The sequence below is a fragment of the Nipponia nippon genome, unplaced genomic scaffold (assembly GCF_047370975.1).
Source record: "Nipponia nippon isolate SJK-2023a ecotype South Korea unplaced genomic scaffold, ASM4737097v1 scaffold_2, whole genome shotgun sequence".
Lineage (NCBI taxonomy): Eukaryota > Metazoa > Chordata > Aves > Pelecaniformes > Threskiornithidae > Nipponia > Nipponia nippon.
Genome location: NW_028262336.1, coordinates 108,278,422 through 108,300,145, shown reverse-complemented (window position 1 = coordinate 108,300,145; position 21,724 = coordinate 108,278,422). Strand labels below are relative to the sequence as shown.

The 21,724-nt window shown below is 41.9% G+C and overlaps 1 protein-coding gene across 5 annotated transcripts in view; it reads left to right on the top strand.

Moving 5' to 3' along the window:
• The window catches only part of MTUS2 (microtubule associated scaffold protein 2), a 347,620-nt gene that overhangs the window by 46,458 nt on the left and 279,438 nt on the right, over window positions 1–21,724 (top strand). For 2 of the 5 annotated variants that reach the window (XM_087758305.1, XM_087758309.1), the window contains 2 exons: window positions 15,495–15,569; window positions 15,658–15,845. The exons of the other annotated variants lie outside the window; for them this stretch is intronic. The gene's annotated coding sequence lies outside the window, so the exon portion shown is untranslated. The remainder of the gene's footprint in view (window positions 1–15,494; window positions 15,570–15,657; window positions 15,846–21,724) is intronic. 5 annotated transcript variants of the gene reach the window in all.

The following is a 21,724-nucleotide window of genomic DNA, read 5'->3' as shown; positions in this document are numbered from 1 at the left end:
GAATTTCAAAACAAAGTGTGACCTTGATTTCAAAGTAAAAGTGCATGAAAGCATGCTGTGCTTATTTTTCATAATTAATCATGTATAAGCCGATTTTATGGCAAAACAGATAAATGAGGTGTCAGAATATTTGTTTGTAAATACTTTGCTTCAAGATGTTAGTGCAGTTTGTGTCTTAGCTGTAAAGAAGTCCAGTACTTCTTTCAGTTTCACTGTAGGATGAAAGCATAGCATGAAATATACTGCAGTTAAACTCTAAATGGATATACCATAACTGGAGTATACATTTTGTTTAGTAATTGCATTGTGTGCTAGAACATACAAAAAAATCTTCCTTTATTCTTTATGTAGAAGCCTAGGGGAGTGCTACTTGTCCCCAGCATCCTTATCAATCAGACTTGTGCAGCTCAGCTTGCATGAGACACTAACTTGGTAGGCATCAACAGTTTCAGGGCTGCAGTGAAGCAAATATCAAAAGGCTCATTCAAAGGTGGCCGCTGCTCAAACCAAGAAATGCCAATAATCTCTTCTCTGAATGTCAGGGGGGTCCTGAGCCTGTCATGGAGGTTAAAGTTAGCGCTTTTCCAGAGATCATTCAGAAAATAGGCTTTTCCTCCCTTCTGAAGAAGACAAGCTTATACAACTCTTTGCATCTCCAAAGGAGAGTATGTGCATGGACGATGGCCCTTGCTTGGCACTGCAATTAGGCGTGCGGTGGGGTAGATTAGCTTTGGGGCCAGTGCAGCTTCCCATCTTCACCCCACTGTGAGGTGAGGGGGGTACCAGGGCAAGCCCCCCCAGGTGGAGCCATTTCCAGGGTGGGTGGATGGAGGCACAGGGCCCCTTACCCGGTGCCTGTGCAGGCAGGCTTTGCCATGTTTTGGCAGTATAAGGGTAAGGGGATGCTGCGGGGAGAGCTCAGAGGTGCAGGAGAGGCACCGCCAGCAGGGGTGGGTTTGTACACCCGGGGGGCTTGGGCTCCCACCTAGCCAGTGCTTTGGTTACAGGAACCTCTGACAGGACAACCAGAAAGCCACACTGAAACTAAATGGGTAGAGCCATTTGATTATTACAAATGCCCGTGAACATCATATATGGGTAATTTTGCATAATGAAGTTAACAGCTGATGACATGTGTGTTATAAGTGCTTTTAAAATAGGATTTACTGAATTCTGCTGTAAAGCGTCACAGGACAGTATTATTTTATAGCTCACTTCAGTTGCCTCTCTACCTCTATCTAACAATTCCTGGCATTAAGTGTCTGTTACATATGCAGTATAATAGGTTTCGGCATTAGGCTGCATTCAGGGCATAAGCTAGTATTAGTTGAAGTCTTTTAGCCCTTTCTCCTAAGCTGCCAAGTGGTAGGGGATACAGCTTGGATGAGAGAAAACAATTTAAACTTTCTCAGTGAACCAGTTTTGAGACGAGTTTTTCTCAAATGCAGAGTTTCACGCTGAAGCCGTGTGATTAAAAGCCTATGGGGGAATCAAGCATAGGGATGGTTTTAAGGAAGATCAAGGGACTGAATGCAATTTTTTCTGCAAATGATAATTAAAGAAACAGCATCCTCATTAGCATAATACACTAAATGATAAAAAGAATTGGACAGATGCCTAATCTTGAAATGCTTCTTAATTTACAAGTACACATTTTAAAAAGAAAGCAATTGAGGTCTGTTCTTTATAGCTGCCTGCCTGAATCATCAAAACTGCCTCTTATATAACTTACTGTCTCAAAGAGGAAAAAAAATACACAGAAAAAGTAAAGTTAGGTGCTCCAGGACACCATCCATACAATGTCTGTTGCACATGTACAGGTACTAGAGCATCTGCAATACTTCAGGTCTTCAGAGACTGGATGCCTACCAGGCAAAATTAAACATTTGAGCAGATATTCTCAACTGGAGCTATATGTGCCCCCAAAAGAGTCCAAAGGCAGCTACCACAAAAATGAAACACTCGTTTTCTGTTGATTCTTGACTCTATCTAGCAGGTGGCCATCTGAGTTTCTTATGATTAGATGTTGGGCCATAGAGAAATGTATTTGAGAGCCTTATCAAGTTGAATTTTTGAGAAGAATTTCTGAGTTCTTGCTAAGGGCAAAAATGCCTTTCTGGTTTTAATGAAATTGTTAATCAAATGTTGCAAGGAGAAATAGGTGGCATTCACATTGATGCCTCCATGACTTGCCTATATTCTGTTCTTGTCCAATATAAGCTGCAATGGGGCAGTTTCTCTGTTTCACTTTAAATATCATCCTAGTTATGTTCTTTTACCATCACAGCTACAGGCTCCCAAAGGGTTTTGAAGTGAACCAAAATCTCATGAAGTCTCAGAATTATGTTGCCACCTGCAAATGTGGGGAGGGTCATCAGATCTCATTAGGCCGTCTACACTGCTGAACAAGAGCTGAGTACGTGGCAGGGTGTGACTTGCTTGCAGTGCTTGGTGCACCCTGCTCTATGCTGAGAGTTGTTCTGCACTCCCCAGCACTCAGCTCAGGGTCTCTTCTGGGCCCCATACAGTGCCCTGTAAAACACAATTATTATTCTGTGTACATTTTTTTTTTTCTCCATTCAAAGCTTGTGAAATATGGTGAGCACAGGAGTACTTTTTATAGTGTGAAACTGAGGGTATGTGTTGTGGGCACATGGGGTCAGCAAGAAGGCGTGTTGGGAGTGCTAAAACTCTCTGGGCTAGTGATGGGAAACTGTTGGTGGGTGTGGGGGAGCCAGACCTGATTTGGTCTTGTCCCTGCTGTTACCGAGAGTGGTCCCTGGTGTGAATGGTCCCCCAAACCCCGCTGGGATATTGCCAGACTGTTAAAAGAAGACTTGCCTTAATTAAATGACAGTCCTTTCTTTGTCTAGTAGTGCTAGAGTGTGCATCTCTGGAAGACTGGAGTGGGAATTATGCTTTTAATAAGCTTAAGTGGACTGAGGAGAATTTTTTTTTTAGGAGTGAAAAGGATTTCTCAGTGGGAACTGACTTTTGAATTATTCCACTTACAGCCCCAATGCAAGGTAGAGGTTGGCTGCAAACAGATGTCAGATTTTCTGGCTGGAAGTAGCCCTCCTTTTCTCAAATCCTAAAGCTTCTCTTCAGACGGAGAGCTAGTAACCACCACTTTGTGAAGGGGCTGCAGCAGCCAGAGAGCCAGGAGGTAGGCTGGAGTAGGCAGTCGCTACCAAAGCGGTATCCTGCCCCTTTGAAGCTTACATATTTTTGATAAGTACAAATCCCAATTTAATGTTGGATAATGAAAAATCTTCAACTGATGAGTAACTTGACAAGGATGCTCCAGGAAGTCAGAAGACCTTTCAGCCCTCTGCTAGGTGACTGCTGCCGGTGATAGTGTTAACTCCGTTGCTGGCTGGGTTTGCGTTTGGCATTAAGACTGTTAAGAAACAAGGTGGATGATGGTAAGGTGGCTTTAGAGTAAATATTAATACTGCTCAGAAGATGTTATGGCAGGTAACTTGTTCAGTTTCCATCTTAACCTCTGAAGTAATTTGGAGTCAAAGACCCATCTGTTTGATTTTTCTAGTGTCTTAACACATTGAGCTGAACCTGATCCCTTTATATCCTGCTAATCTTTCATATATGCTGAAGTAGTAAGCATGGAGCTGGAGAGTTCTGATATATAAAAGGCAGCACTATTGATCTTGGCAATATATGTATTTCCACATAGGGCTTTGAACTTGTGATAGTTCTGGAGAATGAGTAAATTGTGTTACATGCTAGGGTGTGCATTTTCAAGGAAATGTTGTATCTGTCTCATTCAGATCTGTAGCTGCCACAAGTGAGTTACTACACTAAGATGTAAGCATCCTTACTGTTAGCTGGTCTGAATCTGAATACTGGTAGCACTTCAGCTATTCAAAATCCAGCATTACAGTCTGTAGGGCTCTGCAGACTTTCTTGGGGTTTTCTCTGCATGCTTCCCTGTTCTCTGCTTACTGTGCCTGTGGCACTTGGTGCAGGATGAGGAGTGACCCTTCCTCATCCAGTTCAAAGACTTTGGGATCCACTGGGTCCTGTGCTGGCATTGCATTTGGGTTTCTTTATCAGATGAGAAAGATGTGGACAGGGCAACATGGAGGTGTGTTGCTCTGTTGGGATTAGGATGTAGTGGGAATGCATCCCCAGGCCTGGGGATTCAGTTAGTCCCAAAATAGCTCATTTTCATCTAGTCTGTGTTCATGGAGAGCCTGCTAGGGCTTGTGCATGCTATAAGGACCAAGTTTGAAAGAGTCTTCCTTGCTGTGTGTTTTTCTAGTAGATTTTAATGATATTCATCACAGTCCTATAATCTTTCTTGCGAGTATCCTGATATTTCATGATTTTTTCTTTAATGCCTGTTTTGCATAGATGTTATTTATACATATATGTATAAGCTTTTGTAATCCCTATAGTCTGAGGGGGAAAAAGCTAGAAAAAGTAATGCAACTGCCCTCAAAGGCTGAACTAATAATTGACAAATAAATGTATGGTAACTTGAAGGTTTTAGAGGAATGACTCAACTTTTGAATTTTAGGGTTTTTGAATGTTAAATTTGTTCTACTCATATTTGTTTTAATGACTCTTACAGGTAAATAAATGCAGGCTCAGTTATTTTTCCTGCTGGAAGTAAATGTCTGGATTTATATCTTTTTCTAGCATTCAAATAATTCTTGTCAGATCTCATCTGTTTACATTTGAGCTGCAGTTATGGATTTGTCTGTGTTCCTCTGTTGGGATCCATCATTACAGCAGCTAAGAAGTTTCGTGGAAAAAAACCTCAGCAATGATCCTCCTCTTCTGCTCTTAAGGGTTTCAGTTTTGTGTTTTTTTTTTTTTTTTTTGCAAGGTCTTCATTCATTTTACATCACTGAGTACTGCGATACAACCCTTTATATTAATTTTGACTTTCTAGGAGGTCTTCATTGATATAATAAACCATTAAAAAAATAACTGTAGGAAGCTTGGAGCCTGTCCTCTGTTTTCTGACTTGCAGGAGCGTTCTTCTTTTTCTGTCTGCCCCTGATGCTGCTTAAGAGTTGGTTCCTGTAAATTTCAGGGGTTTATTAATTTGACTTACATTTAAAATGCTGTTTCTATGGAGTCAAAAGTATGCTTTGCGTGCTAGTTCCATAGAAAGTAGAAGAAAAGTAAATAGCTGTTCCACTTCTCAATATGAGAAAAGATCAAGAGTATACCAAGAGCCTTTCTTTAAAAGTACAGAAAAAAGATAATCTTTCTTCTAAATCCTCCTGAAGAATATATGTTAGATTTTTGCCACTTAAGACTTTTCTGAATGGAGGAAGCCTGAGTATAGGTGTAGAGCTTGCTTTAGAATGTATATTTTTCTCAGTTTTCACTCATAAGGTAATATAAATATTCCATATACTCAGGGGTCTGTGCTACTTCTAGATTAGAATACAATATATGAAATCATGAACCTGCCATAGTTTTTAAAGAAACCTACGTTATTCTATTTTTGCTGTGAATACATGTTCCACTCATACTAAATCTCAAAGACTACTTCACTAAAATTTCCTGGGCAATTGGCTTGGCATCTGCTAATTTAATTCCCATGTAGTACTGTAATAGGATATAAATTAGAACTCTGGAGACTACTGATAATGTTCAGTGAAAATAAAACTCTGAAGGATATGAAAGGGATTGCTTTGCTCATATTGCAAGTGGTGACAGAGAGGTAGAAGGAAGTTTGTTGGAGTAGGTGAAGGAGCTTGAGCTTTCTTCCCATACCAAACTCAGCCCCAGATGTGAAGAATTCCTTTGCACAAAATATTTTTTTTCCCTATATCATATAAATGATTGAGAATAAACTTGCTGTGATAATGAGTGAAAATAGGTGTTGACTGTCGTCACCTTCTGTACCCGAAAGTTAGCAACCAGGTTTTTCTTTCATAAGTCTCTCTGCTGGTCTCCCTCAATTAATTTACCCATTCCATTGCCTTCTGTAAATTCCTGGCCTGACTCCCTTACCTTTTTCCTCAGTTATTTTGCTATCAGTAAAAATCTTCTGGATCTGTTGGTTTTTTGATTCCCTTCCTTCCTTCACCTGGACAAAAGGGAAGACTATGAGGGTTAGGAAATGTCATGTTGCCAAAAGGCTTATCTCCTAATTAGAAGAGTATAGGACAAAAACTATAATGGACAATGTATAGATTCATATTGAGATGCCTTGAAAATAACGTTTTGGTTCAGTTAGAAAATTTCAGTGTTGCTTTACTGACTTGAAATTGTGTTAAGTGGTGTCGTAGCCATGGAAGTCTGGATATAGGCAAGAGGGAGTGGGAAAGCTTATCTATTGATAAAGAAGGAAATAGCTTTCAGAAGAATGACTCTGCTGTTTTTTTACCACTATCTTCAAACTTTGCCATACCTGCTACATTTTGTCCTCAACTTTTTCCAGCTTTTTTGCTTGAAAAAAATTAAATGTTCTCAGATTTACATTCTTGCTGTTGACACTGCACTTCACATGAAAAACATTTTATTTGAAAATATGCCCAGCCATAGCTTATAAATCCATCCTCTCCTCTCCGTCCCTGGGTGGGGGGTTTCTGTTTAGCTCCTGACTGGGACTGACCTGGTTTTAGCACCTTTCACAGTTGCAGTTACCACTGCTAGGTCAACTCTTTCCAAGACTACCTTTTTAATCCTGACCTGCCTGATCTCCTGCCATGCTATTCTGCACCTTAGCCCATCTCTGGTTCCTCTCTGTGAATGGCTCATCAGTATTCAAGGCATGTAGTTAAAATAGATATTCTCCTTTTTTCTGCACGTTTTTCTGTGCAGAGGGCACAGTTGACTACTTGCTGCCCACTGCCGCAGCAGGGAGTTACCTGCACATCATCTTACTTCAAATCCTGCCACTTTTCCCGTAACAGCCTTTAGATATTCAGTGCCCCACTTCTGATTCCCTGATACAGCTGTGCACACCACTCTCCTGGCTGGTCTTCTCTGCTGCACCACCTCCTCTGCTGCCTCACCTCCATGGCCAAGACAGGAGGAAGCGCTTATCCTCGGCCCTGAACCCCCTTCACATCTTCACCTGATCCTCGGCCAGTTTGGTGCCTCACTCATCAGCCATTTGTCCGTGCCTCTCATGGCATGATTATGTTTGTGTTACACTTCACTGCTTGTATCGCCAGAGATTGTTAACCGGTGAAGCTGGGTGGGGACACTGGTAAAAGTAGTTTTGCTGTGTAATAAGTTTTGTGCTTGATCAATAGTGATGGGTCAGTTCTAATCTTGTTTTTTCTAATTACGCAGAAAATCACTAGCAAGAAAGTTAAAAACTTCAGTTTTCTGCCCCTGACACAAGCTTTTCCTGGTAATATCTATTCTGTTCTCAAAGATGAACAGTTTATTAAGTGAACTCTCTGGATTTACTTCAGCATTTTGGACTTTCATAATAAGTATATCACAACAGAATATTGGTCATGAATAAGCAAGAAAGCTACTTGGGGCTTGAATTCCTTCTCTCGCTTTGCACTGAGGCAGCTCCAGCAACTCCACCATAATGTTACACCTGAGTTATATAGCATTCAGTTATGGACACCTGATGTACTGGGGCAGGGTCTTTTATTTGACACTTTGAAACGGTATGTTTTAATGTGTGCTGGCTGAAGAGGGGTTTTAAAATGCAAAATAATGATGCATAACGATATTCATCTTTGAGAAGTGGGGCTTGTCAAGAGGCTCTTTGGCTTCATTTGGAAGAATCTGTCTGCATGTCTGGTTCTGCCAGGGTTTGCTGGCTCTTGCTACCTATCTTTCATGTTTAGAGTTGGTTGTTGGACATCCTGCAACAACTAGCCTTTTCCTTTAAATCTTGTGAAAGGTGGTGTCATGGGTATCATGCCTCCATCGGATCATCCTGTCTTCATCAGTGAGAACAGAAATGCTTCTCAGGTCTTAGAGTCACTGCTTCAGAGACATTTCTTTTTCCTCTTTTTTTCTTTTGCTTTTCTTTTTCTTCTTGGCTTCAAAAGGCAATGTGAATTGATTGGGAGTCCAGTTTTCACATATTTACAAGTTCCATTAAAATTTCATTTCACTGGGTTGAGACTATTGGGTCTTCATTGGTTTATTGTATTGTGCCCTCAGGGCTATAAAAACCTCAAGGCTGTATTTCATAATACACCAAATTTTACTTCCTTTTTGCAAATGTTGTTAAAGGAGTTTGGATTTTGCCTTAAGTTGCTAGGTTATAGTACTGCAAACTGCATTGAAATAAAGGGTGCCACTACTGTAATGATCAAGCTGGCTTATACCATATTCTTGGAGTAGAGTTGTTTTAGCTGCTGGAATTACGAAAACTGCCATTGCCACTTGATCCAAGGGAAGAATTAATTGCACTAGTTCTGGAAAAAAATGCCCCTGTAAATCATTGGTAGGTCAATGTCCTGAAGAAAATTCTGCCGTACTTACTGGAATTGATACCCCTAATAGACCAGATTCAAGGAGTAAAAATCCCTTGGAGTTGGAGCTGCCCTTTGCAGAATGTGTAGTTGCTTACACATGATTTGAGGATGTTACAGGGAGGATCCATTCCCTGAGCACCTCCTGAAGTGTACTACAGTCATCCTTCTGAGCTATGTCACTTCTATCGCAGCAGAGTGACTACGCACCTATGAGAGGACAGAGCAAGGTAGAGCTTCCTCTTTGCCTTTAATTGCCTAAAACTGTGAATAGCTGCTCTTCACTAGGGAAGGTGATTGGTCTCCATTCCTAGTGCAAATTGTTGGGCCTCACTGATTAGTCTGCAAGCCCTCTTCCAGACACCATTTCCTTTATCCAACCCCATAGTCAATAATGGAACAGCCCATCTTTCTTCTGTGAGAGCAGTTAGGTGTATGCATTTCATCAAAGTAAGGTGGAAGAGTTTATGCAACGTTATATTGTTGCTGTAATATTGCTGTAATAAGAATATGTGCTCTGTGAAATATCTTTAGAGCTCAGAAGGTTGGGTGTGGTGTTTTTTTTTTTTTTTTTGTGCCGAGAAGTCAGCTTCCCACTGATCTAGCAAAACTCAGCCATCTCTGCTGCTTATTAACTTCTAGATTCTGAGTTTATCTTGAGTGCTCTCTTCTGAAAGGCCAGAGAAAATTGCTTGGGACATGCAGAAGAGTGAATATGAAAACATCTCTGATTATATGCAACATGTAATCCTCTTATTTGATAGCAGCGATAAGTGGAGACTTGATCTGTGTATACTATGGTCCTTTTTGTAGCTAGGATATTCTGTTAGCACAGTGACTAATGCCTCCCTTCCCAGCTACACGAATGCTTCTTACTTACACAGCTTCAGCTCTTTATTCTCGCTTCTAACTGATCATTTAGCAGACTGGCTGCTGGTGTGGCTGGGCTCTGCAGATTGCAGGAGGGTGCTCTGAATGACACACATCATTACACAGGCTCTGGCCCTGGCTGCTGGGAATTGTGTAGAAATAACATTAAAAAATATCTGGTTCACTAAGGCTGAAAAACACAGAACTGAACCATTTGCACTGGTTAACTATAGGTATCAGAGTGTCTGTGGGCATGACGTTAAGCCACAGTAGGTGCAGTGAGTAAAATAAAATCTATTAGCAATGTTGCATGTCATAGCTAATTTAACCTAATTGTGCAAGAGAATCCTTGGCAGCTTTAACTGTGTCTTAGAATGGTACTTATCACTTGTTTTCATACATAATTTAATGAAACAATCAGTACAGTATGACTGTAAGCATGGTTTAAAGTTAAATGGGCATAGAGAAGGGAAGGCATGAAACTGAGGTTAGAGAAAACAGACTAAGGAGAATAATTAGGTAAGAAGACAGGAAGAGGAGACTAAGAGATGGGTGACAGAAATAAAACTTGGAGGGATGAGGAGGAAGTAAAATCCAGGAACCCAACAAAAGCTTTCAAAGAGGAAGGTGAAATGATCTGCAGTATGTTAGAAACAGATAACTGCTCAACACAGACTTTATCTCAGTGGTGTATATTGTAGACTCAGAAGAGGAGAGCTGGAAGGCATCTCGAGACATCATCTTTTATACTTTTCCCCAGGGCAGGATCATGTGCACACTTTAAAATGTTGCTGACCCATTTTCATGTGCGCTGAAGAGAATGCATGGCATTCATTAATTGCATGGGTGCTCTTTTAGACTGGCTCTGCTCAGGCATCTGGAAATATTTAATTGATACCAAGCATGACTAGAGGTTGAATCCAGGTACTAGAATAGTCCCTTCAATACAAATAACTTGGTTAGTAGCCATGTATCTGCATCAGATACCAGTATTAGAATGGGAAAACCAATCCTTCAGGAGAAAAATCTCTCTGCTGCTGGGAATAGTTTAATCTTCAACAGCAGTAAAATGAACTGAAGTTGTTTTTGTTGAAGGACATTTTGGTTTTTAGCATCCACAGAATTGGCAATGGAAGGTAGCTAGAGAGAAGGACATTAATAATTAGAGCCTCTCTCTTGCTGTTTGGAAGTTTTGGTCCTCATCAGAGATCTGTTGCTGGTGTGATTCATGACCTTTTGCCAGGTCGGTGGACATCCCCATGCTTCTGTTTTCCCACTTGCCCCATATTTGAATTATTGGTCCTTAAAGCTGGAGCTAGAACAAAAAGTCCCATGCTTGTAAATATAAGAGTTTTGATGCAGAGTTACCAGTATTTATAAAGTTTTTTTTCATATACTGAATGTGCTATCATGTCCAAATAAGAGTATCAGGAAAAATAAGAGTGGGAAGAATAAGCTGTTTCTGAACCGACTGGAACGCTTCTACTGTGTTCAGTCAATTTTAGAGAACTTGTTTATGAGCACTGGCAGCTCCATTTCTCCCTACTTTCTAACACAAAAACAATGGGACATTCTCTAAAATTCAATGTTGGCAAATCCAAATTGATTCAGGAAAAAAGTAAATCCCTTTCACATAACAGAACTGTAGCATTCATCAACTGTAACATGTACATGAAGCAATGTACACCAAAAATTAGTAGAAGTAAAAAAAGATAAAGGTAATGATAAAGGGTTTCAAGACTTCAGAATTATGCTAATGATCACAAAACTAGCAGAAGAACTAATAAAGCTTGGTTTCTGTTGGGTTTGTGTCTCAGTATTAGTTCACTTTTTTTTAACTGAGTTATACTAAACCCTTATGCATCAGAGAAGCCGCATGCAGGAGAGTCCTTAGTGGTGCTGTAATTGCTGGGGAAAGTCACAGCTGCACCTTATTAGGCAATAGACACTCACCATGGGAGAGAAACCTTGATGAAGAGATTAATTCCTTGGTGTCTCATAAAATACTTATTTCAGTTGCAGCTTTCCCATCATTAAGGGAAGAACTCTCCTATGAAGACTTTCTGTTGTCACATGAAGTTAAAGCTTACTTTACAGCCTTTTCTCAGCCTTTCTTTACAGAGCTCTTGCTCTTCTCCCTGGTCTCTGAGTTTCACAAAACTTGGTGGGAACTCAATTCTTCCAACAAAGTTGCTTGAAACTGGCCAGGAAGTTAAAAAGAAGATAGGGCATGCATATCAGCTGTAGTTGTTTAGGACATACTTAGAGGGATATAAAATTAATATACCTCATACATAAGAGCTCATTCAGTCTTTAATGTCTGGATCTGAGATGAGGGAGTGTTATTCCTTGTATGCTCTCTGCATTACTCTTGCATCATCCTCTGAAGTATTTGGTTCATACTGCTATTGGAGGTGGGACAAGAGGCCAGATGGGCTTCACCTCTTAACTTAGAGGGCAACTGCTAAAAATTCCTTTATAGGAAGATGATCAAAGCATGAAACACCACAGTAATAAGCATCTGAATACAGTAAATGGCAGGCAGTAAGCTAATCCTAGTTGACAGCTTCCTCAGAAAAGCCAGGAATGAATGAATGAATGTGTATGGAGCAACCAAGGAGCTCTTCTGGACCTCAATGGCTGAAGCCATCTTCTGTGACAATTTTCCAGCTCGAGCAGGACTTTCATCTCTACGTTTTCAACATAACAGACCCTACAAACACCAAAATAACTTAGATTAAAAAAAAAAATCCAAACCACGAAAAAACTGTTGTACAATTGAATGCTAAAGTACATTACGGACAACTGGGATTTCTCTTCCGGACAGTTGTTACGCTGTATTGGGAATTATATATATTGATATTGGAGGAAAACTGATTCTGATGGTGATCTTAACTTGTTGCATGTGTAGTCTGTGGTACACAATAACTGTATTATTTGGATGCTTTCACATTAGACAAAAGATGGTTAAATATGCAAGTCTATTTAGCTAAAATTGGTTATTTATGCAGCAAATCAGTGGTGATGTTTTTCCAGAAGCTGTGATTAAAAAAAAACAACTTTAAAATATAGAATTTTATATTGGTGACACACAAGTTCTTGCTAGATGAAGAAAGAATTTCAAGTTTTTTTCTAGTGCTGTTGCCTCTGTTCTTGTGAGCTGCTTGGGTTCGTGGTAGTGTTCTTGTGTCTGATTTCATACTGAAATGGTTCTTGGGAATATCCCTTTTTCATTTTTGTTAAAACAGTGTTTGTATATAAACAGGGTTTGTATATTTTTTTGTTGTTGCTGGCTTGACTGATGAGGAGGGCTGGCATCTGTCACCAGTTTAATTCCTAGAGGAAAACTGGGTGTCCTCTCTTTTGCTGACTTAGTGGTCTTTGTGCAAGACTGAAGTTCATGATAGTTCATGCGGAGGAGCATCCCTTGTATCAAAACTACACTGGCAAATAAGCTGTATGTGTATTGTTGCCTACAAGGAGATCCCCAGTTAGTTATCAAAAGTGTTTATTCCTGGTAGAATAAAGAGCTTAAGACAGTTTTTTAACTTGGGGTGGTGGTGAGGAAGATAAGATGTCCAAGGCAGGTTTTTAGCTGTTAAAGTAATCAGCAACCAAATCCTAGTAAAAGGATAAAACAGATATTTAAGGACTCTTTGCAAATAAAATAGTTCATCCAACAGTTTTGCAAAGCAAAAACAGGATAGTAAATTGTATTAAACATACCTTAAAAATTGGACTCCAGTTCACTTCTCTGCTGACAAATTTAGATGTTAAATCTCAGATGAAGTATTATGTAGCAGGGAGGCATATTGTGTTTGCTTTTCGGTGTTTTTTAACCATAAATAGCTCATAATAACTGAAATTGAATTTAAAGAAGCCCATCTGTTACTGTTCTTGTTTTCTTACCCATCATTTAAATGGTAAACATCAAACCATAAATACTTCAACTGTGTTCTCCTCTTTGACAATGAAAATGTGATAACTGTTCACCTTATTGTGAAAGCAGTGCAAAACACACACAAATACAGGTCTGAAATCATCAGCTGCTTTATGCAAAATAATTATTTTCAATGAACTGCCAAAAAAATCCCCACCTGGCTTCTGGTCACACATTCACCTGCTTTTCAAACTTACTTCTCCATTGATTTGAAAGCAGGTAACCCTAGCTGATATGAATATTTAAAAAAGGGACAGTTTACACCCTGTAAATTTTTCAAGCACACTTTTTATTTTAGTGGTCCACATACACTTTCTGTTTAATGAGTTTAAAAGCTTTAATTTAAACTACAGTGAGTTGCTCTAGTACTACCACCCAAGCACTGTCATGCAACATTGGTTCTTGTCTAACAAGATAACATAATCAGAAAGATGAGCAGTAACTTTTATAAAAACAATTTTTTCCTTCCTGGAAAACAGCACATAAATGTGCCTGAAGACTGTTTGGGCACAAATTGTTTAAAGCTAGCCATTGCTGCTGCAGTTGCTTGCATCAAATTTAAGTTTCCCTTTATCTCTGCTGTCACTCAGTACGTTTTATCTTTCTGAACCTAAGGGTGGTTTGTGTTTTTTTTTTTTTTTTTTTTTTAGCCCTATCTCAAAAGCCATTTATTTTAGGTTCTTGAGTTTTCCTACCATGACAAACATACTATTTTTACTGATTTTCCAGAGTAGCCGAGACAAATGAAGGGGGATGAAAAAATAGTAGGTTTTGTCTGAGCAACCACAGTATTACAGTAAGCTACGGGTTTGTCTCTGTTAGCAAAAAGCACTGCCAGGCCCTGGGGAGAGGCTGTTTGCCTGCACAGGGGAACTGCTGGAGCAGTCCCTGGTCCCAGTTTGGCCCCTGCCAGCCAGCTTTCTGCCAGTGGCTTCCCAGGCCTGTTTTGGGAATTAGAGAGTTGGGATATGTCCCGATTAGGCAGTTTGCATGCAGTCACCCATCTCAGTCCTGTCTTGGAAGGTGGCCTCACCCCTGGGAAGCTACCTGGGCATGTTTAATTTAATGGGATGGATGTAGCCTATGAAGTTTCCTCAAGCAACCTGATCTAGCAGTGCTGGCAGCTGGTGGTCAAGAGAGCAGCTCTCCTATAATACTGGTATTTGATCCTAAGCCTGTAGGTACCTCTACCCGGGTCAACATAGTGGTGGTGTGGCTCCTCTCTGTCCTGTTGCTAGCGTACCCTTGTCCCCTTGCTCTCAGGAATGTCCCCCACCTCATGCTGGGCACGTGAGCATGGCTCAGTGGGTGAAGGAACGTACCACAGGAGCAGCTCTGCAGCGGTTACAGGGGAGCAAACGATGAGAGAATTGGGGCGTATATCAGAACGCGACATTTTCAGGCTCGTGAGATTAATAAAATGATTTAAAATGGGGTTGGGGTTGGTTTGTGATTTTACTTTTCCTCATTTTTTTGCAGTGTTTTTCTGAGCACTGAGTTTTTCCATTTGTGTCTCAGATTATTCTTCTCCTTCCTTTTTTCATGACAGCTCTTTCTTCCCTCCTTCTGTTGTGTTCCCACATCCCTGGCTGCCTGCCCCTCTTGTGCCTTCTGTTTTATTGCTTAACTTCACTTGCCTGTGCCACAGTCCTGGTCTCCCGTGGTCTGTCTCCTCTTCAGGGCACACCCTGTCACCCCCTCACCACCCTTGCTCCCTCTCAGTGAAACCACAGCAGCAATGCTCATGCCTCTCTCCTTTCTTTACTTCTCTCCATCTCTTCCCCTGCCCTCCTCCCCCCTTTTATTGCCTCAGATTTGCATTGGATTGCTTCCCTTCCCAGATTGCCACCTCTAGTTGAGCTCAGAGGGTCCTTGCCCATCTCAAATCCGTCCCAACCATGGGGTTTCTCAGGGTTGTCCCACCATATTGGCAGCCACAGACCTTGGTTCCTGGGGACTGATACTGCACAGAGGAGTGGAGGCGCTGGCTAATCCTTCCTGCTCAAGCAGCTTTAAAAAGCAGGATTTTTCATCTTCCTTGTTTCCCAGTGCAGGTACAGTCAGGTGAGACTGTTTTCCAATTTTAGAAGAAAATTAGACTTTGTTGCCATACAGAGAGGGAGGGGGAAACAAAGGATTATTAACTGCTTATTATGAGCTGGGCAAAGCCCTCACATTTAGCTGTTCTGTGGTTTTGCAGCTAAGTTGCGTAAGTGACAGGTGACAGCTCTCTGCTTGTCTCCTTGCAGGCTGGTAAGAGCAGTAGGGAAACTGCGTGAGGCTGCTCGTGGGGGAGAGGTGAAGTGACTGCCCAGATACCTCAGGTCGGTACTTCAGCAGTATTTTCTGAGCTACAATTGCTGGATTTCCCTGCCGGCGCAGGGGGATCTGCAAGTAGCGGCTTCCTGGCAGGGTTCTGGGAACAGCACCAAAACCCACGACAGGCAGCGAGTGGGTTTTGTGCTCTGAGTCAGAAGTAGGCTGAGAAGATGCAGTCCTCAAAGCACCTACCCGAGCTGGAGAAGGGGATCTGTGCGAGAAGAATGTTTCCAGCGTGAGGTTCGGAGCCTGGGGGGAACCTTCTCCTGCCAGCTTGCTCGGTGAGTCTGCAGGTCAGCTGCTGGTTTTGGTGAAATCAGGGGAGAAGGGAGATTGCTGCCTTTCACCACCACCACCACCCTGAGCCAGCTCATCCTTCTAGCTATTTCTGTCTGCGCTTATCTATAGCATCATCCCCCTTGTGCCTGTGTACCTGCCAAGCATTCAAAACAGGCACTGCTGTGGCAGCCTCCTTCTTTCTCTCCAGCCTGGAGGATAAATGACTGGATTGCTTTTTTTTAATTGTTTCCCTGCGTCAAGAATTTACGGTGGGAAAGCTAAGCTGGAGAAATCCTTTCAGGAGCGGGTGGCCGGGTCGGCAGGTCCCTGCTCGTTCTTAACCCCTAGGGAGGTCCTGCAGCCTGGCCTTTGCCGGGCTCGCTTGCTGCCCCGTGCATCGGTACTCTCTTTGAAAGCAATGGTTTCCTGGAGTGAGATGTGGTCTTGGGTAACGACAGCCAAAGTTTGGATGCGAGAGAGAAGACCTGGATCTGACTTGCTTGCAAGGGGACCCAGAACAGAAAGCTGAGTGCTTTGGTGAGTTCACAGCAGCCAGCTTGTCCGATGCAGGACGCTGTACTTTTCTTTATTAAAGACTGAGTTATTCAATGTAAAAAATAACAGTATCAAAAATCCTAGCATCTATGTACTGTATGCTGTCTGTATGTTATATGTGCTATTTCGTTTGTCTGGGCTGTGAATTAGACTGCGCTCTGTGTTTAGTACAGCTCACCGTGGTTTGTGACTTTGTTCCCAGCTGGGAATCTCAGTGTTTGCACCTGGAGTTGTGCAAACACACACAGACATGCATAACTTACACACTGCTTTTGAGTCTCTGTTACAGCGCTGATTTGAGCCAGTAGATTTCATTCAGATTGCAAAACTGGAATTAAAGCATGTCTTCTGCCACTTCAGTGTATGAATTCAGAGGCACTGATGCATAAATAACATGTATATTTGTAACATACTGCTTCTGATCCTTAAAATACAAGGTGTAGATGTAATGGGATACAGTTTCAAAGCACCATCCCACATATTGGAGAGGTGGGAAAAGAGATCGAATAATCAGAATTTTCTTCTTTTAAATAATCAGGTTCTAAAGACAGCATTTGTTGGTTTTTGTTTTGTTTTAATAACCAAACTGTATTTCAATGTGAGTCTGTCAGGGCTCCCCAGATATTTTCTTCTATCCTTCCACTGACTGAAACTGTCATTGTAACATTTGAAATAAGACTTGGATTCAGATGTCCCATATCGATATGTCTGTTTGTCAAATCTGTAATTTACGTATGGATTCTTATGTCAATACCTACAGTGGAAGTTGTTTTGATGAGCAAGAAACTTTGCAGTGTGAGGAGTATCTATATATCTAAATTAATATATTGTTTCTTTCAGTGTTTGTAAAATAGCTCTATGCTGTAGGCAACTACTGATTTACAAAATTTAACTTTAAAACATTAATAGTGTTTAGCACTTCCACAACAGTATAAAGATATTTATATTTGGCTCCTGCCCAGATGGAGCATTTGGGCTGAGATTGCTTTGCCCTGCCAGCTCTGGTCTGGATGATGCTTCTGGCCAGAAGCAGAGTCCTCAGCTTTTTGGCTTAGTTTCCTACTGGACTATGAAGTTAAACCTGGCAGGTCCAAAGAAGAGTGTGTTTTACCCTGATTATTGGAAATTATCCACCTTGACTTGGGATGAGTCAGGCAGGTTTCAATATATGTATGTTAAGGGTTTTTTTGAATCCATAAGTAACAAATTTCTATTTTTCTCTCAATCCATAAGTACAGGTAACTAGTTCTTATGCAGCCCTTGTCATGAACTGATGAGACAGTCCTTTACAAATGGGACCACTGCCACTGCACCATTGCACACATTCAGGAATGACAGCACAGGAGGTGGGAGTCATTTTGTCTCATTTTTACCATCTAAAAGTTGAACTGGTCATTCAGGCTTCCACCACATCAAAGGGAGAGGTGCACAGTTCATCACACTCTGGAGGAGCTTCGTTCCCTTACCCTGGATCAGACAGGCTGGGTTTCTTTGCTTCAAATGCTTGTCTTTTGGAGACAACTAAGTGTTTTCCTTTGAGACAAAACTCATGTTAATTTTGAGGACAGCTTACTGAGGGGGCTGACACTGGAAGAGTTAAGGGTGACACTACACCAGATGTGGCTCCTCACATGGTATGTGGTCCTCCAGTGCTGTCCCAGCAGGAGGCTTACCAAAAGCACCCACATGCCCATGCCTGTCTCCAAGACATGCAGTTAAATGCTGCTCTAGTGAGATGCAACACAGACCTCACATTATATCAGACAATTTTGAATGGAGAAAATAATTAATTGCCACATGGCACCCTGAGATGTGGGTGAAGCGCTTAATGTATGAGTGTGACCAGGTGGGTACAGACAGGGGTGGAGCGCTTAATGTATGAGTGTGACCAGGTGGGTACAGACAGGGGTGGCTGTGTGGGTGCTCTGAGAACAAGAGACCTGTCTGTGTGGTGGGTGTCTTTGGCAGGGTAGACACTCTCTCTGTTGGCCAGGGAAGTGCTTATCTGCTGAGCTGGACTAGATGTGTTTCAGGCAGCCGACAGATGGAGCAGATCTCACCTGGTGTGACTTGCACAAGGTCACTCAGCAGGTGAGTGCCAAAGCTGGATGCAAAAGCCAGGCCCATATGTTACTCCCTCGGACACACCACCTCCCCAGCAGTCAAACAGCCTCACTTTGTTTGTGCTTCCCTCATTCTCCTGTGGTTTGTGAAATGCCTGGGCTAAACACCGGTGCCTTCATGCCCCACAGTGGGTCTGGGTGGGCAGTGCTTGGCACTGTGGCTATGTGAGGATGTGAAACCAGCCATGCCTGCAGGATGAGAGAAAAAAACGAGGGAAAAATGGTTCTTTTCCTAGATTTTGTGAAACATCATAGCTAAGATCCTGTTGTGCAGCAAAGGCAGCAGGTGCCTGGCACTGTCAGACTGGTCATGGTGGCCTTAACAGATCCTTTGCAAGCCACTAAACCACACAACATTTGTGAACACTGCTGCAGTGTGCTCCTTTGCGTTCCAGTTCCTATGGAAACATGCTGTAAGAATGTCTAAAATAAGTACAGTGCTTTGAAACTATTATTATTTTGATCTTTCCTCCTCCCCCCCCCCCCCCCCCCCCCCCCCCCCATCTCCTTTATCACCTTTCTGGCTGAATTTTTAATACATTAAAAAGGTCATTGTCATTATCTGGCAACAGCGTGCTACCCAGCTTACCCAGGTTTCTGCATCCTGGGATCTGATGGATCCCAGGATCTGATACGGAGATCACTGCTCCCTTCCCCCATCCTCCCTGCTCAATGGTGTGGCAGGTTGTGGGTGTTAAGTGTTGAACATATACATATATATGTGTGTGTGCGTGCATGTCTGTGTGTGTATACACACTCTGAAGGAAGCTTGGCTCCAGCTCCCTTTCTTCCCCATGTAGTGAATGTGGCAGTGGTGTTTGCCACAACAGCTGAAGGCACAAGCTTATTCCTAGTTCCTTTTAGGATCATGGCGTTGGCTGGGAGGGATTGCTGGAGGTCACCTAGTCCAGCTGCCCACTGAAGCAGAGCCCTCTTCATTGGAGGTGCAGGAGATGGTTGTGAGCCAGATGGAGACAGCCTGCAGGTCCCCTCTGCCCTGTGGGAGGGTCAGTGCTAGAGCAGGCCGTGGGCTGTTTGGGACAGCTCTTGCAAGGGAAATTACTTGTTCTCCCCCAAAGGATGCTCACGCTGGTAACTGAAAACAGGGCTGTGTCTTTAAAGTGCTTTTCCCCAGTGCTCTTGTGGTTTCCTTGTAAAGCTATTGTCTCCCTTAGAGCGGTCTCCCTGACCTTAGTAATGTCTAAGATTTTCAAAGTAGCCATGTCCTGTTTTCAAAAGCCACTTTTGATGAGAGAGCTTTAGGAGAGCTAGGGCTAAATCCAGTAAAGGGCCAAAAAGCCTTTTTTAAAACTACGTGCTAATTTTCACTCATTTTTAGTCTTCTGGCCTCTTGCAGTACCATGCCCCAGAACCCAGTGTTAGATACCAGGAGAAGAGCTGGAGATGCATCTTTGGCGTTTGAGGAGGAAGCAGGCACTTTTCCTGTGGCAATCCAATTCCTGGATTGCTTTTCTGGATATTTGGGCAGTGCTAAAACCCATGATACACCTATATGCTGTTTGATATGTATTTCCCTCGGTATCTGCATTCTCCAAGTGCCCTCTGATCCGGGGAGCCACACACCTGCCATTTCTGTAGAGCGCTGCCGGATCCCAGGAGCAGCGGTAACAATAAACACAGGTTTGAAATAAAAGGGAGTTGACACTGGAGTGGCATTTTTCATGACTACACATCCTAGCCAAAATGTATTACAGAGTCACGATGATATGGATCTAACTGACATTATGCTTTAACATTAAACCACGTTTCAGCCATTGAAGAAATGTGGGCATCTGTTTGAAGCCTATTCCAAATCATCAGGCCAAATTCTGCTCACAGGTTTACATCTGCAGAGCCAGCGAGCAGCATGCTGTGTAATTGTGCACCCTGCTTTACGTTGCTGCGTGTTTAGTCTTTGCATGACGTTTTATGTGCTTGTGGTAAGTGTAGTGGCAACATGAGACCTGTTTTGTTTTGGTGCAACAAAGGCCAGTAGAAGAAATATGAGTCTAATCTTATGGACAGAGAAGAAAGCTTTATAGACTGATTTCAGGGTTGCTATCATAGTGGAGTTGAACCACTCATTAACCAAGCAGACAAATTAAAATGTAAGTGCTGGTCCAAAAAAAAGTATTGTGAAGCTTGGCATTTGCATTTCATATCTGCGAAGATCCTTCCTCCCTTGAATAACAAGTGTTGGCTCCAGCACTGAAGCGAATACCAACTGAGGTGAGAATCATGAACTCTGGAGCAGTTGCGGATTATAAAGAGAAATTGCTCTGTTTTAACATGGAAATGCAAGGCTGAGATTTTGATTTGAGGGCTCTTCTTGAACTGCTTTGGAGCTGGGCCACTGTAGATGTAACCTTTCTAACCCAATTGATAAGTTCATGCGTATGCACTGTATGTAGGTCATTCACATTTATCCTGAGAAACGAATGCAGTAAGACTTCAGAATATGTTGCCTTTCAACCCTTTCGTTGTAGCAGATTTCTCTCTCCCGGTCATCCTTGTTCATCTGTGCATTTTGTTCTGGAAAAACACCCAACAAGGTATCACCTGATATGCACAGGTAACTGATAAATGAAATGCTAAATGAACAGCTACACTGATGAGAGAGTAAGGGTCAGCTGGAGATGCATATACCCGCAAGTATGAGGGACAGGTACTCTGAAAGAGGGAATTATTTACACCTTCACTAAATCATTGCAAATTTGTTTAGCAGTCATGGGAATTTTGGAAATACCTTCAATTTGAGAAGGGCGATATTGCAATGATTTAAAAGAATTATTCTGGCATATGCCATTAGATAATATTAAATCCTGACCATAGTCAAGTAATTGTTAAACTCTCCTAAGAGAAAAATTATAAGTTACCTTGAAGGTAAGGGACTCACGAAGAATGTATGCGTATGGTTCAAAAAGGAAAATCACAGAATATAAAAGTGATTTTTTAAAGGTGACATTTGCACATGTGCAGTATTATTAATTTTTTCCTTGTATTGATATATTTCATAGCCTCCTAGTCTGGCCTACCACACCAATATATAAATTTTCGTGGGCTCCAGTGATGTCAGACATACCGAACGTGGCATGAATGGCAATGATAGATGGTCATACTTCAAATTGAGATGCAGTGTCCATTGGGTTCCCACAGGAATTCACATTAAGTTTGGTTGTAACGAGTGATCTGTGAATACAAAA